The sequence below is a fragment of the Pseudorca crassidens genome, chromosome 3 (assembly GCF_039906515.1).
Source record: "Pseudorca crassidens isolate mPseCra1 chromosome 3, mPseCra1.hap1, whole genome shotgun sequence".
In the NCBI taxonomy this organism is placed as follows: Eukaryota; Metazoa; Chordata; class Mammalia; order Artiodactyla; family Delphinidae; genus Pseudorca; species Pseudorca crassidens.
In genome coordinates, this window is record NC_090298.1 from 74,856,588 (window position 1) to 74,875,601 (window position 19,014).

The following is a 19,014-nucleotide window of genomic DNA, read 5'->3' on the forward strand; positions in this document are numbered from 1 at the left end:
CTCTTCCCCACACTCCTACAATGCCCAGTCCTCTCCAGCTGAGATTCTCCTCCAACTCCCAGTCCCTGGAGACAATCATGAACTAGAGTTGCCATGACAATTTCAAAGATAATTAGTTAGGATCAGCATTACTCATGCTATAACTTACATACTAATCATATGTTACTAATCCCATGTTTTATTGATTGAACTTATTTTCACATGTTCATTTTTTCCTCTGCAAAAATGATCATATACTTCCTATGACAAAAGATACCAAACATCTATTGATTTGTCATAAAATTTTACCTAGGAAGGTTACATGTGCACCCTGGAAAGCTTACAGACTTTAATGTACGTGACAGTGAACAAAGGCAAAGAAGAATGAATTTCCATTTTTTTAAAAAATTTCACATCTATTGCTCAGACACCTCATGGAGCATGTCCCCTGAGGTTCTGTGGATCTCTGACCTGTCATCAGGCTGCAGACCCTTCTGCTTTAAGCACTGATCACTGTTATTATGGAAAGTCCTGTCTAAAGATAACAGGATTATATAATAATAATTATAATATATAATAATATAGCATAATATTTTAACATATTTTAATAATATGGCATTTGTATTATTATTTTTTCCTTTGAGAAATGCAATCTATTCATTTACATTTGGATTAAGATTTTTATGTTTATTAACCATAATTCATAATTCTTGGTTTGGGGACAAGCAATTCTCCCCTTGAGGAGATTAAGATATTTGGACTACAATATTCTTTATTTTTTCCTGAGACATTTTAAGCTTTTAAACAGAAATACTGATGTTCCAAATTGGTTATTATTATTTTTTTTTGGCCCGCACAGCATGTGCGATCTTAGTTCCCTGAGCAGGGATGGAACGGGCACCCCCTGCATTGGAAGCATGGAGTCTTAACCACTGGACCTCCAGGGAAGTCTCCCCCAAACTGGTTATTTCGAAACAATGAAGCAACTTCCAAATCCATGGAATTTCTACCATACACTTGTAAGTACAAAGTAGTAACTGCATCCTCCTAATCCATTTATTTAAAAGAAAAAAACATGCCTCGTTTGCCCATTTGATCTTCCTTCACTTTATCCCTAGGAGCATTAGGATTTCCATTTGTCTCTGTTGGGATTGAAAAACTTAATTCTACTGCTGCAGGCTAGACCGGGGACATGCTCAATGAAGCAGCAACTCAGAGCCTATTTCTCCTCTCACGTTATTGCTGCTGCTGCACATGCTCAGAAAAGCTGCACCTTGGGTGTCCCACGTTGTGGTTATAGGCATTTATTTGGGATCATTACCGCAGCAGTTAGAGGATCCCTGTCTGCATATCCTGTAGGGTCCCCCAGTAGACACAATTTTGTACAACCACTGGTGTGAGCATCCTGTTAATGACGACGGCTCTATCCTCTGTGTTGGTAGGTGGGGCTTTTCCTCTAAGTCCTCTTCAGGACATGTCAGTCAGCTAGTATAACATTCAATCGGGTGTTCTGTTCTCCTACCTGCTATTCATCTTTGTATGTTTTGCTTGGTATTCTTAAATACCATAATTCCTACTCTGAAAAGTTTATATATAATAAACTTTTATATACTATAGTATATAAATAATACTATACAGAATTCGATTATACTAGATTAGGGCTAATTGCCACCAAAAAAGAAAAAAGTGTGCTTCTTAAGAAACTCAGAAGCTCTTGTGACTTCAGTTAGATTTAGACCAAGAAGGATTCCTAAGAGCAAATTTAGAGAAAAAGAAAAGAGGTATTAAGTAGCTTTTCCTCTCTAGGAATTTTTAATACTATTTTATTGAATTAGAACAGTGTAACATGTGAAATGTAGTATAATTTCATCATTTGACTCTAAATATCAGTCTGCATTGGAAATGCATTTTATCAGTAATTACAGGTTCACAATCCTTTATCCACAATCTAAAATCCAACCAGATCTGAAAAACATTTTCATACGGTGATTCAAAAACTCATGTGGTGGCAACATCTGATTCAAATTACATGAAGTTACTTATCCACTTAGTGTGAATACTCATACATTTTACTTCAGAAATATTTATAAGTGTGATTTCCTGATGTTGCCCCAGCACCCCCGGCCATGAGCATTATACATGGCATATGCACTCTCTAAATGCTAAAAATTATAAATTATGATAGCACATCTAGCCCAAAGTTTTCATATAAAGGGTCATGGATTGATAACTTTATAGCTGAATGCTAGTACTTACTTGGGAGCTATGCCTAATGTGTGTTTGTGTATATGTGTGTATTCATGAACACACACAATTGAAATAAAAAGGCAAGAATCAGAAGAAAAATTAAGAATATGTTAAACTTCAAGCTATATTGTATTGTGTAGAATAAAATTGAAAGAATAATAAATAGAAACAAAAACAGGGTTTTCACTAAATGTATTCGGGTACATCTGTATAAGGGATCCAAGTAGCCATAAAAAGGAGTGTATTCCAGAGTATTTGGTGACATGGAAGATGTTCACAGTGCATTATTAATGGAAAAGCAGGTCACAAACACTTTAAATGAAATGCAACTTTTATAAAACAACATACATACATGTATAGAAATTAATGTGAGCAAATATACAATAACAGATTAATGGTTATTTCTGGATGATGGGTTTTTCAATGGTTTTTATTTTCAACGCTTTGGTTTTTCCTTAGTTTCTTTTTCTACCATAAAATTTTATTGCTCTTATTTTTTTTTTCAAGTATCTGTCCAGATTTTTTTCTTTCATCTTCCCTTAGCCTTTCTTAACAAACAAAACAAAAGCTTAAAAAAATATAACTGAGCCTCAGATGCTGAATAATTGTTTGCCCTTCCCTGGCTGTGTATATGAAAAGCTGGTGCAGTGTTTGTTTGCTCTGGTGGGTTAGAGTTCATTTCATGAAAAAGAGAATTACACAGAAAAACACAAAGAAATTTTAGCATTTATGGGCTGTGCTTTGTATACAAAGATGATGTTATTGACTCCTTGACACTAGGAAACTTCAGTATTTCTTCGTGGCTGCAATTATACAATTTGGGAAATGAACCAGACACCATAGCTTCATCTAAATGATACCTGTAGACATAAAGTGCCGTGGCTGCCATTTTTTTCCCAGCTTCTATTGCACACAGCAAAGCAATAATGTACAGTCCTAAACTCCCATTCTCTTCAAATTGTATGTTCTTTAAATAAACTGTATTTTAAATTAGGATCGTAAATATTACTCTTCCTCAACACATGATATGTGGCATCATCTTTGTGTTATAATGCAATATTTTAATAAGCTTATACAATATTATCTTATTGAAGTGCTGCAAAACACGAAACATTTTCACAGGGAGAACAAGCCATCAATCTAGACTTTTTGTGAATTTATATCCTTGAACTTTGAAGGCCAATCTAAATATTGATCTAAACTGCCCATACCAATCTCTAGGTCCCCAGGCCACATAACTCCATATGCAGCATAATTCCTTCTACAATGGAGCTTATAGTCAACGTCATAAAGTATTTTGTTAATGTATCAGCAAATATCTATTAAATCTCTTTAACATACATAATCTTTCCCTTATTTTTTATGTCCCAAACATAGGTCTGGCCCTGTCCTTGGAGAGCTTATATACTACTTGGGAAGAACAAATATTCATATATGGGGAGTTAAATCACAACACAAAAATTCAAAATAATATGTGAAGAGAGGTTACAGAGATGCACGTGATTGAATGCCAAATATCTGCGAGTACTTTTAACTCAGAGTATTGTTGATTCCTGGGATTTGGACATTCATAATGCAAGACTATGAAGGAGGCAAGGCTGAGAAGGAGGCAGAGCTTCAAACGTGCCCTGAAGAACTTAACAAGATATGAGCAGAGAGGAAGATGCACATTCCAGGTGGGAAGAATAGTATGAGTCGAGATTCAGAGGAGTTAAAAACAAAGATAATATAATTGCTAAGATTTCCTGAGGGTTTACTGTGTGCCTGGCACTGCTGACTCCTATAGTCTTCACAAAAACTCTATGAGATTAGTGCCACTATGAGCCCATTCATGACCACTCCAGCTAAAACAGCCTTCCCACCACTGCCATCCTCTCTCTCTCTCTCTCTCTCATATTACTCTGCTTCATTTTCTTCATGACACTTTGATTGTCAAAATATACATCATTTATTAACTTATTTATTTCTTTAATGAAAGCTCCAAGAAGGCTGGGACGTGTTCAACCACAATATCCCTAGTGCCGAAACAATTTCTGGTCCAGAGTCACACACAATATATTTATGAACGGTATCATCTCCTTTTCCAAATTAGGACCCTAATGCAGTGAGAGGTTACAAACTAGCCCAGGGCCCCACAGTCAGGATTTGAACTCAGGTCTGTTTACTCCAGAACGATACGCTACACTATCCCCAAAGAATCATTGGAAAAAAATAAGTAGGTCCCTTTCGGAGAACATATAAATTTTCCTGGAGTTCTTGTTTTATTTATTTGTTGTTCACCGCATCCTAACAGTAGGAAAAAGATTATAATGGAATTTAGTGTCAGACTATATAGACATTGATTTTCAGTTTAAGATTTCTGAATTTTATTATGATAAGACATTATAGAATGTAAACAGATTTGGGGAAAATTAATGTATCTGTCTTGTATAGGTTGGAATGAGGAAGACTAAGCCTAAAACCAGAACTTTAATTGCTGAGGCCAGTCATGAGCATATAGCTTTTAGCACTGTATAGGGAGGAGAGAAAATATATGAAGAATTACAGAAAAAAATAATTCTTGTTATGTAAATCTCTCTGCCTGCAAAGTCTTCCATCCATTTATCCTCTATGGGAAGCTTAGCCTTCCAGACTTGTATAAATCTAGACTCTCCTAGGATGCCTTCTTATGGAATTCTTCCAGCAATTCCAGGCCCAAGGCCTTTGCACATGCTCACATAGTGTCACACTAGAGTCTAATACGGTTAATGACATAGGGAAAAAACAAAGGTGTAGGTCTTCTGTGAGTTCCTTGAGAGCAGAGAGTAGGTTTTATCCATCTGTTTATCTCCAGCAACTACCACAGTATCGGGTACTTATGACACTAACATTCGTTGCATGGGCAAAGCAGATACCCTGAGATTCTCAGACCTGGGTGTGGGAGAAAGGTGGCCATTCTGACAGAAATAGGCACTCCGGGACTGTGCTGGAATGATAGCTGGGGGGTTATTGACAAATAGAGATGCCAAGAAGAGGAGCCAGGGAGAATGGCACATACATTTTTAGACACTAAATAAGCTGAAGTGTTAGTCAGGAGTCACGTTGAAATGTTCCACCAGAATCAAGGGGTAGGATACTGAAGTTCTGAAGGCCAAGACTGAAGACGTAGGATGTAAGTGTTATTCACATAAAGATGAAAGTTGAAGATGTGAGTGTAGATGTAATCCCTAAATTCACAGCAGCTGAAACAACAAGAGACCAAAGAACTAAGAGCTAAATCGTGGAATAAACCCACAGAGAGGAACCAAAGAGAGACACAGCTACCCTGTGGAGAACCACAGAAGGAATAATACAACATAACCTTCTCATCTAATTTTATGCAAATTTATTTTACAAAGCTTCTCTTTGCAAGTAATATTGTGTGTACCTCTTTTATTTTCAAAATTCAGCTTCTCTGAAAGCAAATATTGGTAGACATCAAGTTTCTCTTGCCCTCTCCGTCATGTTATTATCAAATCGTGAGTATTTTGGCATATGTGTGTGTTGGTGACTATTAAGTTATAAAGTTTTCCATCTGATCAGATATTACATACTCACCAAAACTTGTGCAGAATGCACTTATTAAAAAGAAATTGTGCAAGCTTCAATAATTTCTCTTGATTATCATTAATCATACATATTGCATTTTTAAGTTGTTCTAACAGATATTCAGTATCAACAGATTGTAATTCTCTAGCAAGGTATAAAATAGGCATTAAAACTATTTCTAAACTATCATATAGGATAATGTATGAAGCATTTCACATAATAGCAGATTAAGTGTCATAAAATACTAGTCAAGTACTAACATAGTCATTAATACTCTTCTTTTAACAAAAGGCAATTTCACAGCCTCATTTACCAACTGGAATATCCCAAGTCTACTTCATAATTATGCTTTTTATTCATCTCTGTAAATTCTACTTAGTGCTATTTGGCAATTTCTTAACAAAAATGCCCTGGATGTTGTTAAATTGGATTAATAGCTTTATAAGTAATATATAATATGTATATATTTAACTGTAGGTGATTTGACTTGTAGCCATCTCTTTTTTTAATACTCCGTTATATGTTTAGAATTTATTTTGTTGGAGCTAATTTTAACCTCAATATTTTACAACATCTCTTTATGATGTTAGTTTTATAAATAGAAGGATATGGAAGACTGGGGGTTGTGATCAGCCCTAGCTCTCCTCACATTGTTTTGGCCCGAGGCATGCCTGAGGATGGAATCATTTCAGGTGGATTAGAACCCAGATTAATAATCATAAAAGTCTTGCAACAGAATCTCCTTTTTAAAAATATATATTTCCAATTCTTTTCAATGCGGATGGAGTATCAAAGTAAACAACTTCATTAGGCATGTGAAAGCACATTTTAGAGAAAGTACATTTGGCTTAAAATTATAAGCATCTTTCTGCATCAGCTTTTTTTGAATTTAAGGACAATCTTTCAATTAACTGGGCCTGCTGCTACTACTAAAAGTAGTTTGAGTCAATAGCAGTTTGATTGGACATTCAGAATTACAGCTCCTGGAAGTTCTTAAAAGGTCAACTACTCCTTCTCCCTGCACTTAAGCAATTAAAATTGCACTTAAATATGGAGTGAAAAGACAGAAAGAAAGTAGGTTTACTGAAGACAAACAGTAGGCCAAGTACTGCTGGTACCAAGATGAATACGCCAAGGCCCCCATCTCAATAAGTTCACAGACTAACTTGGTTTATGGGCATATAAACAAATAATTGAAATAATGCATGCATAGTTTTTGCATAGTGCCTGGCACATAAGTCCTCAGTAGTGGTCTTTATTTTAGCTGTTAATAAAGTGCTCACCAAATGCAAGAAGTCATCAAGCTAATGCACAAAAATCCAAAGAAAACATACTCACATTTCAGTCTGCAGGATCTCGGATCAAAGTGATTTCATTCATTCATTCACTCCTTCATACCTGAAAGGCATTAATTACAGCATAGTGACTAAGAGTGTGGAAACTAACAACTGTTTGGCTTCCAATCTGAGCTCCACAACATAACTGGCTGCTCCCTCATTAGCTACTTCGCAAGAGTGTCTTGAGGGTTGATGAATTTACATGATTTGATACTTGTAAAGTGCCTGACACAGAAAAAGTGCTTAACAATTCAGAGATTATTATTTTCATCACATTTGTATCACACGTTTACAGGGCAAAGTACTAGGTATTTTTGGGAACCAAAAAGAGTACACCCTTCTCCCCAGCCTCACTGTTCTCCCCGCACTCTCCAAGCCAGTCAGATGGTCTTTTTGGCTTCCTTGACGCCGTCACAGTTTGCTCCTATGTCTGTGACTGTCCCTCATACTGCTCCTTCTGCCCAGAAAACTCTCCTTTCTTTTTCTATACAATTCTTATTAACTCCTCGTATTTAGGTCAACTATCCCTTTCTCTGGAAAGTTTTTCCTGATTGCTTAGTTTAAACCTTGTTTCTTTGCTATCTGCTGTCATAAAACTGAGTTCCTTCATGGCACTTATGTTGGTTTGCAATTTGTTGTATGATACTAGAGGACAGGCATCTTTTCTGTTTTTCTCATAATCGTATCCCAGCTCTTAATGTAGTACACAGTGAAGTGCATAGTAATCCTTCAATAAATATTAGTTAGAAGAATGAATGTACTCACAGTATTCTGATTTTAACAATATAGAATCTCCTACTTTAAATCTTACGTAATGAAGACCAAAGTCAGCTTAATGAGGCTAAGAAAGCGGCTGCATGGGTCCACTATCTCATTTAACTTTTAAAAACAACCCTATAAAATGAAGATTATCATTTGCATTTTGCTAGTGAAAAAGGTAAGCCTAAGAGTATTTAGGTAGCACAAGAATTCTAGTGAGAAGAGACTGAAATTGAAACATAAGTAGGACATATTCTTTTCTGCTTATTACACTTTTCTAAAAAAGCTCTACTAGAGAGACAAGGCCTCATTTGATAATGCATGTGGGGCTGAAGATAAGACTCCAGGAATTAATAAGTACGATCGACTGTGTATAGTATTTTATCTTCCCTCTCCACTTCTAAGCTGCACAATTTCAGTATTGGGTGCCTCTAGCCTTACATGTTCTCAAAGTAGGTGAGAGTCTCAGAGTTTCTTTTGAATCACAGCTGCATTTACAACAGTCTAGGAAATGGCATCCTTTGCTTATACAGTGTGTTTTGGTTTTGATCCAGCCTCTCATTCTCTAGCCCAAGGCCATAAATATAATGTCTCATTTAGGCCTTTGACTATGTGTCCTGAGCAAACAATCTGTGGATTCTATATTATGGCAAATCATAATCTAGAGGTCTCCATAGAGAAGGCTCTTACCTTCTAGTGACTTTTTTCATTGGTTGTTACATTTGTTAGAGGTAAATCCTCAGTCCTTAATTTCTTAGTTTATAAAACTGTTTTAAATTATAAACCCTGCATATATTTGTTAAAACAAAAATTCAGAGTAATACAGAAGAGTATAAAATAAAAAGTTAAATGTTCCATTCCCAAACCATCTCCTATTCCATTACCAGAGGCAACTTATTTTAATGATTTCTGTTTTACTTATTTTATGGTGATTAGTACCATATGTTAATATTTATAATTCTATGTCTTTATCACTTTCAGATAGTATCTACTAACTTCCCACTATGAAAAATAAAGAATTTAAACCAATTATATACCTACCTCTCACCCCTCTCCTCCTCCCACTTCTTGTTTTTGTCCGTCATGTTTTATAAATTTTTCTAGTAGCAACATTTTATCATGAAATGTTAACCTCAATCCTCTGCTTAGTCTTTTTCCCTATTCTTAGACAATATCCATTCACTATGCACTGTATGAGATGAGGAAATTAGTACATCTACATATCCATTTCTGCCACCTGTTTTCTACCAACTTCTATTGGCTAAACATTTATTCATATTGTTGAAGTCTATAATATTTACATTCTATTCTATATTTATTTTTGCTTTCCACATTTTGGCTGTAGATGGATTCAAAAATTTGAAAACAATATATAACATTTATATAATTATTGTTATTAAGTAGATTATTTTTATTGTGAAATTAAATAAAGTAATTAGAGGGTTACCAGAGTTCTGTAGGATAATGGCTGCCACCTAAGTTTGAATCACCAGCATCTTCCAAAAACCATTTGGGATGAAAAGAGCACATAGTATCATCTGTATCCCATGCCAACAGCAGAACAAATAGAAAAGACTAAAACTTCAATTTACATGTAAGTGGGAAAACCTGACCCTAGCACAGGCAGTCTCTGAGAATCCTCCAAGGTAGAAAATGTTGGGAGACAATTCTACATTAGGTCTCGAGATTCTACGTGTTCTGTGAGCAACTCATTGATCGCACTTTGTTTCAGACTATCTTTGCAAGGTTGTTTTTATAGTAAACAGCCATAGAAGATAGAGATAGTGTTTCTTTCTGGAAAAAAAAAAAAAGTCAGGCTTGCCTTGAAAGATAAATACAGTATCACCATCTGGAACACAGGATGGCATGCTTACTGCCCAGTATAGGGATGTGCAAAGCTTCGAGTTCCCCTCCTATAACACGTCCAAATTTATGTGCAGATATCCTATGGCCCTCTTTTCATTGCTCTATGGAAACTGAGGTTTAGAGAACTAGCAAAAATAATACTGATACTCTAATTATTGCTATTGCTGTGAGTAATAAACAGTTCTTCAGCTCTGATCCAGGAGTCTTGTGTCTTCTACCAGCATCCAGAAAACTGTCAGATTAGCTTACAAGTAGGGTAAAATCTCAAACTCTTCATTCTTGACAGTCAGGTGGGGACTATGAAGAAGAGAAGAAAAGAGTGCTAGGGGTCCCAATGGTGGCAAAATAGAGATAACATCAACAAGATTCCACTACAGAAAGAGATAGTCCTATCCTGAGTGGGAAATACTGAGAGGTCTGAGACCTGGATGACCCAAGCAAATGTTCCTAGAAAGTCAAAAGAAAGGCCCTTGAAAAGTATGCACACTAGATGTGGCAGTTTGGGGGAAGGCAACTCTCTGGGAAGGGATTTATGTAGCAATTAGAGTGTCCCCTAGAGGTAAATGAAAGAAGGAAATAGATGCAGATGAAGGTCCCTTTGAAGCAAAACAGCCTAAAGAATCAGGAGACACACCAGAAATAAAAAATAATTAAGGTAAAAAGTAAGAAGAGTATTCCTTAAAAAATAGAAGCCCTTCACACTCCACTAGAGCAACAAAAGAGGGAACAATTAAAACTGAGAAACCTAGTAAGCCTCCATATGCCTCCCTCGTCCAATACCCTCTTTTTTGGTGTGTATGGAACATGGATATCTTTAGACCACAAAGAAAGCTTTATTTCATTAAAGAAAGCTTAAATTATATTAAGTAGAAATAAAATAAATAGAATTTTCTGGTCACAATGAAATAAAATCCAAATTAATAACAAAATCATAAAAACAGAAGCAAAACACCCTTCCACTTAGAAAACTCTATTAACTCTTGGAGGGGAAAGAGAAAATGTAAACATATATCACAGAATCTCTAAAATAATGTTAATATAAACTACACAAATATCCAATCTGTGGGATAAAATTAGAGCAATGCTCATAGGAAAATTCTTTGCTTTCAATATTTATGTTGATAGAAGTGAAATACAAAAAAATAAAACGAACTTCTCGCTCAAAGGTGGAAAAAGAAAAATTAATTGAAAAAAAGAAGAAAAGTAAAAATTAATGAGTCAGAATTAGAAAAATAAGACAATAAATAAAATTGGTTATTTGAAAATTTTAATAAGATACATCAACCAGTAGCTAATCTAAACAGGAAAAAAATGAGAAAGTACATAAACTTAAGAAATGACAAGGAGAAATAACCATTTAAACAGGGGGATATTTTTAAATTGTAAGAGATCATTTTGCACAACTTTATGCAAGTAAATTTTAAAACAAAGGAAACTAATGTTAAAAAAGAGAGCGAGTGAGAGAGGTCAACTTGAAAGAAGCAACAAAGGTTTTAAAAAGCTATTCTATAAAAACACACCTGCCCCAGATGGTTTCTCAGGGGAAATCCATCAGACTTCAAAGATAAGATAATCCCAATCCCACATAAACTGTTCCAGAGCATAGAAACAAGAAAAACATAATCTGTACTTTTTTTAAATGAAAAGAGTATAATATTTATACCTAATCTGATAGAAACTACACAAGAAAAAAGCAACTAAAATCAAACTTCATTTATAAACACTATATTACTTTGCTAAGGCTGCCACAACAAAATACCACAGATCAGGTGACTTAAACAACAAAAATTTATTTTCTCACAGCCCTTAAGGCTGGAAGTCCAAGATCAAGGAGTTGACAAGTTTGGTTTCTCCTGAGCCCTCTCTCCTTTGCTTGCAGATGGCCAATTTTTCACTATGTCCTCACATGACCTTTGCTCTCTGGGCACACAGACAGCCCAGGTGACTCTTCCTCTTCTTATTAGGACACTGAATCAGATCGGATTAGGACCCTTAAGACCTCATTTAATCTTAATTAGCTCTTTAAATCCCTATCTCCAACTACAGTCACATCGAGAGTTAGGGCTTCAACCATGAATTTGAGGGGAAACACAATTCAGTCTTTAACAAACCTTTCTCAATACTCCTAGATAAAATGTTAGGAAACAATTTGGTAATGCAGAAAAATATAATTATATTTCATTCATTACTAAATAGAGTATATCACAGGAATGCGAGAATAAAATTACCAGTCAAAAATGTCAGAGGTATTTTCCTTTTGACTTAGGCAGTCTCACCTCTAGGAATCTACACCGAAGATATTTCCCAACATGTATAAAGCCACATTTGTACACCATTATTGATTATTGTAGTATTGTGTAATAACATAAGACTGGAAACAACCCAAATGTTCATCAGCAGGAGACTGGTTAAACTATGGTACATCCACAAAATGCGGTCATAAAAAAGTGAGAAGGATCTGTGTATACTGCTACTGAGTGGTCTTCAGGATATATTATTATTATTATTAATATATATATTATATATTATTTTATGAAAAAGTAAGGCATGACAAGGTGCAATACAGTATACTATCTTTTGTATACAAAGAAAGGAAAAATATACATACACATATACGTGTGTATGTGTGTAAGAAAAAAGTATATACATATATACACATACTTTTTTTTTAAAGAAACATTTATGTATTAAGGGGGACAAAAAGAGTGGAGGGACTAGAGATATAAGTGAGAATTTCTGAGTATGTCTTTAAATATAATTTTGACTTTAAAACCATGTAAATATTCTACTGATTGAAAAAATAATTCAAAGAGAAAAAAAAAAAAACTCTAAAGCTGAAAAAAATGAAATAAGTGAACCTAACCATGCAGCAAATTGGCAATATAATTATCTAAAGGAAAGACTCATTTTAATTGTCTTTTGGATAAAGTACTCTATACATCCTTTCTGGGGTATACTCTAAGGACAAAAAGAACAACAAAAAAACTTAAACCTCACTCAACAGTTTTAATTTTGGTAGTAGTTATGATGCCATTATTTTGGGAGTTATAAGAACTAAATTCTGCAGTGCTTAATAAGGTGTGCTCAATGGGTGTCGTTTAAAATTTGCTATTTCCGCATGAATGGCAAATTCATAAGGTGCATTACAAAACAACGGGGTGAGAAGGGCATAGGAGTACTGGTGGTGTACCAAAATCCGTAGTGCAAGTAGGAAGAAGATAAATCTAGTCCCCTTTCTTTTTTAACTTGAGTCAACAAGGTAGCAATTGTATGCAGTTTAAAATTTTTAAGTCAACAAATACTCAAGTTTTGAGAAGGTTCGAGAAGCTGAAACCCTTAGCTCAGGCCTAAAATGTGTTCACGCTATATACTAGTGAGATTTGGCAAGTTTAGCAAATGTGTTGCAATATCTGTTCTGAAGGACAGTCCATGATGCCATTTCCTGGCTACCTGAAATTAGTCTGACCCAGAATAACAACTCCTATTTTCCTAGATAAAATGAATGCTAAGAATTAAGCAAGTTATACATATGTATTTGGATATGACGTCCAGAAAAACAATCCAAACCTTTGGGTTTCTGGAGAATCATCTTCCTATTTTGGAGACCGTACATATCACAAAAGACAGGCAGAGGAAGTGAGTAGTTTGAATGATAGAGCTTGAATGACAGAGTAAGAATGATGATGTTATCCCTCAGGAAAAGAAAAAGTAAGATTGTATATCATTTTTTTAAATTTAACTGTACAAATTCAAGCTGGGAAAAACCAGGTTTAACTGCTGTTAATAAAACCGTGTTTTATTAACATGGTTTCATCAGTTAAATTCATTACACCTGTAACCTGCCTTCATTAATCAAGGCATGTAGCCTAAACAAGAAGATGTTTCCCTGAGTTGTTTGCCAGGAACTTGGAGCTTGGAACTTCCAGCTCAATCCAGTTAAGACTGGATAGGACCACCAACCCTCCAACTGGGCATGGGCAAGTGTCCACTCAGCGACCTTTTTATGTCAGAGGGCTGAACACTACACCCTCAGATTGTGCTATCGTGGCCATTTTCTGAACACCAGTCCCATGAAGAAGCCTGTAGCTCACTTAGGCCTCTGCAGAATGACGATTACCTCACCTTTTTCTTATTTCCAATCACCTTTCTCCACACGCCTCATGCTTCACACTCTTCAGCTGGTCCTGCTGCTTTATTCTTCATCCCACAAATACCCCAGCCCCTTGCCTTGGTGGCGGGTGCGGATTTGAAATTTGTTCCCCTGTCTCCTCGCTTGTGAATAAACCCTCTCCTTGCTGCAAACCTCTGCAACGGCTCAGCATTTGGCTTGCTGAGCATCGGACAAACGAACCTGGTTCAGCAACATTAATATTATTTGGGTTTATTTTATTTTACTTTATTAATTTTTGGAGACTTGCCCACAATTGTGAATGAGCCAACATTATGATGTAGGTGCAGAGAGATGAATACAGTCATAGACTTTAAGAAGAGAAATACTAATCAGAACAAGGGAAGTATTAACTCCCTTACTGTAAACTGAAGACCAAGTCTAGATTCTATTTAATTCTAGGCATCCTGTCTTTAAAATGATATTTATATGAAGTATAAAAGGCTCAACATTCTGACCTCTTAGTTTCTAGACCTTCTTATCTTCAATGACCTTATCTTCCAACTTTCCTTAGTCTCCCTCCATCCTATGTGTGGTGGCTTGCAGAGTGAGGAGGGATCTGTAAGAGTTTATGCAGATTCTCTTGTCCTAAACTACCAGTTCTCAACCCTGGCTGCCCATGAGTGTAATCTGGGGAGGCATTAAAATATATTCATGTTTGAAACCCACTCTGGTATAATTAAAACAGGGCTGGGGTGAGGGGTGGGAGAGATCTGGTCAATTTTTAAGGTTCTACAGATGTTTCCAATATGCAGTCAGGGTTGAGGATCCCCATTTAAAAAAGATCCTATGGGCTTCATGGGCAGGGATTAGTATTTCCCTGACAGTGCTGGTGAGATCTGAAAGGTATGCTTTCTGAGTTCATATATTTTCAAATACTGATTTATTAAAGTAGAAAAATATAGTAAGCTATTTAGGTGTTTTAGTCTGGGTACCTTCCCCAAACATTAACTTATGCTCCCCAAATTTATAAACATCATTTACCAGAGAAGGGAAAAAGAATACTTGGGTAATATTTTGATAAAAGCTTTCAAATCCAGTATTGTAAATAAAATTGATGAGATATTTTTTCCAGGTCAGATACTAAAAGTGTCTGGTGATTTACATATAAATATTTCACAATAGGAACATGACCTAGTAACTACCTCAGTGAAACTATTTTTTTTAAAGAACTGTTTTAGCATGATAGTTTTGAATTATAAACATATACTATAGGGTTGAATGTCTTAGCGGAATGAGAAAGGAAGTTAGTCTCACATGCATAGGCTGATAGAAGAGGACAGAAAGGATGTAATTAAATGTAAAATAAATACATACTTTGTTTTCTTAAGAATGAAGCAAGTGGTAAAAACTGTGGTAGATCTTTTCATCTGTTGCTATGCCAACAGGAAATTTTTAAATGGATCCAAGAAATGGGGCAATTTTCAGGAATATTAGTACAACCTATTTCAAATAAGTAAAACTGTATTCATATTAACCCCCCCAAGGGAATAGAGTCTTGAGGGAATTACTGCAGAATTAATTGATCAAGTTTTGTTTTGTTTTTTTCCTGTAACCACAGCAGGCATGAGACACAGAATCTCATGCTATATTTTTCTGAGATCTAGATCTGGATTTAGGTTAAACTTTTTGAGGATTGTGGGCAGTACTGTTCCCCAGTGTATAGGTAGCAAGACAGCATGTTTCTACCATCTTAAGAATGATTAATACATATAACAAGAGACAAAAGTCAATAAATCTTGACATGCATTTCTCAGCATAATACCAAGATGATATAGTTTTCAAATATAAAAACATCTTAACAAAATACATCTCATATACAAATTAGCAGCATCCTTTCTGAGTCAAAGAGAGACATTTTTTCTAAGGAGAAACAAAGATTAAGATGAAACATGACCTGAAATCTACAAATTATAGAAAATTATAAATTCATCCAATTCTATTTATGTGAGATAGGATTTTAACAACTGGATATTCAGAGAAATGATCAATTTCTTCACAGCTTCTTCTCAAGTAAATACAGGCATTTGGTTTTGGGGGGAACGCTATTTTGTTTATATTGTAAAAGTACATTTAGGAAAACATTTTAGCACATCCAGAGGATCTTTCCTTAACTGGGGAGCAGGTCAGGAATAGATTGCCTCAGCAAAAAATAAAACGAAGGGCTTGCCTGGTGGCGCAGTGGTTGAGAGTCCGCCTGCCAATGCAGGGGACGCGGGTTCGTGCCCCGGTCCGGGAAGATCCCACATGCCGCGGAGCGGCTGGGCCCGTGAGCCATGGCCGCTGAGCCTGCGCGTCCGGAGCCTGTGCTCCACAACAGGAGAGGCCACAACAGTGAGAGGCCCGCATACAGCAAAAATAAAAATAAAATAAAATAAAATGAAAATTTAGTTCAACTGCCTTTCCTGGAGGTATGTCTGTAAAGAAAGAAGTAGATAATCCACAGTAATTAAAAGTATTTTCAATTAAATGCTTGTCTGTATTGGTGAGTCTGCCTTATTGCCTATGAGAGAAAAACCCCTACTTCAGCTTCATTTCAAGTGTTTATTTTTAAATGACTTAATTACCAAATGGAGCAACTGTGAACTACGATTTCTTATCATATTATGATTTTTTTTTAAAATTCTGAAGCTGAGAAAACATTTGAAAATGGGTAGCATGGGGGGAAGCGGCATTCCTTTTTTTCCACTAGGTTTCTATCATTTATCCTTGGTTTTTGCTTTATTTTTTAAACATGTGGAGCTGAACAGATCCGCAAATAGACTGTCTGAGCTCATCTTTAAGTCTTGAGCATATTCACATAGAGAGAAAGATTGCCCGCTGGCTACTGCCTATCACCCAGCTTTATCTTTGTTTTCTGAATAGTGAACCACTACTATTATTTACATTAATATTACATGATAAATGACAGCTTTATCGGTAACAGTAGCGCCCTTTAGCAGTCAGCTAACGTGACTATGCATTTATCTAAGAAATAGAAGCTCCACTTACACCTATTTCTATACTTAGCGTACGTTATTATCTTGGACTATCTGGAATATCTAGATATCTTGGGGTACAGTTGTAGCTTGTTAGTTACCAAAAAAAATGAGATTTGGTAAATATACATCATCATCATATGCTTAAACATGCCTAGTTGTCCAGTCTTATGTCACAAAGTGGATGCCCACAAACAGCAGCATTTTGGAAAAATGTTAATGAGCACGGTCGAATACACACAGGGAAATCTAATCTGTACCAATGGTATTCTAATCTTTTAACAACAGAGTTCCTTCTTTCTGAGCGGAGCTCAATATGTAAAATAGACAAGCAACAGTGACCCTCACTCTGGGCTTTCCCAGCCACCTAGGTGCCTCTAAGAAATCTTAGCACCCTACTAAGGATAGTTTGAAAACCACTAGCATTAATTTTCATCACATTCTTTAGTCATTCTTTCATCATATTTTTTCTAAGTTTTCCCTTTTAACACAGAGTATTGTATATTTCAATCTGTAAATATTTGGAAACTCCTCCACCATCTCAATTAGTCATGATTCTTCTGGATCTTTCATCTCATGTTTTATTCAACCTCTCCATGCTGCTTTTTCCTCATCTGTAAAATGGTGATTATAGCAGTACTTAATTTTTGTAAGTATTACTATATTTATACATAAAGTATAATATATAATTAATAATATTTAATAGTATATATATAATTAATAATAGTTAATAAAATATATTTTTATTGATATGTAGAAAGTTTGGGGGACAATAAGCAAATAAAGCATTTGTCAAGTGCAAAAATAAATGCTTAAGTAGAACTGATGCAATTTTATCAGTGTAGAAGTAACATGTTTTTAAAGCCAAAGTATTATTTTCTATTTTGTTTCTAATTTTTTATGCCAATGTTGAGTTGAAGTATTCAGGAAATGATCCATCTCAGAGATTTCATTTTCCATAAAGGGACCTTTCCAAAAGTCCAGAGGCTCAGCTATACATGGGAAGGTACTTGTGGTTCTTTTTCCCCCTCACACTTGCCCCCAGTCAATCTCATCTGCCACTCGTCAGGCACACTACAAAGTAGCTTATTTTCATCCGTTTGGTCTATCAGAACACTGAGGAGCTAAATATCATCTCTAAACCTACCTGATTTCATTGTTTACTGTATTTTCAGAACATTTATAACATGTTAAATATGGCAGCAGCCCTGGGCCTTCAGAAACGCCTCTGTTTTTACTTCTCTCTCCTACATTTTGTTTACTTTACATCATTTAATGAGGACTGGGATCCTGATTGGTTTAACTTTAGGATTATTTCAAGGATCTTCTTCTTGGGAATGAGTAGGAAGAATTAAAACAATTTGCATAAAAAATGTCTTAGTGGCTTTACCTAGAGAAACAAGAAAGCAAGAAAAAAAAAATTCATGAAAGTTAAAGACCCAAGGCCAGAACAAGGGCAAGTGCCTGGCTGCCAGAAATACCAGATAGTCTTTTCTTCCTGCATTTTTGTCATAATTGTATTTATTTTGTTTATCGGGCTATCTTAGGGGGGTTCCTCATATCCTTGAAGTGAGTTTGAGTAGGCGGAACTGCTGCTCAAGGGATCCCTCATTTAATGGCAAAAACAGTTTAGATGACAAAGCTGAGATCTTGAGGCATTAATAAATGAAACCAAAGTTCTATGTAAGAACACACAATGAACAGTCAAAATTTGGGGAGATCTCACACCAAAGTCATATTCCTGAAAATTTTATAATGGGACCATCCATCTAGTATCCTGAGTATTTCAGATAGAAACCTTCCTACTCTCTCTATTCACTAAGGGGGTAAAAATAAAAACACACAACTTTCAAAGCAATGAATCCTTCTACCTTAATGTGTTAAAACATTATTTTTTTATAAACACTTCAAAAAAAAGTCCTTGCTCTAGAAGACTGAATTGTCATGATTGAATTGTCAAATTTGGAATTGATAGAAAAAACTTCTAAAACTGGCTAGGTTAAACTACTTAAGGGGAAGCTCAAGTAAGATCTACAGAAGTTTTCTTACTATATTCTGTCTGAAGTCATTGTATGGAAATACTAAAATTTTAGCTAATAATTTAAAGTACACA

The 19,014-nt window shown here is 35.5% G+C and overlaps 1 long non-coding RNA gene across 1 annotated transcript in view; it reads right to left on the reverse strand.

The window, feature by feature from the left end:
• Nucleotides 1-7,129: 7,129 nt before the first annotated feature.
• LOC137220746 (uncharacterized) overlaps nt 7,130-19,014 on the reverse strand; it is a 150,223-nt gene continuing 138,338 nt past the window's right edge. The window contains exon 3 of the long non-coding RNA XR_010941776.1: nt 7,130-7,191. This is a non-coding gene — a long non-coding RNA (uncharacterized lncRNA). The remainder of the gene's footprint in view (nt 7,192-19,014) is intronic.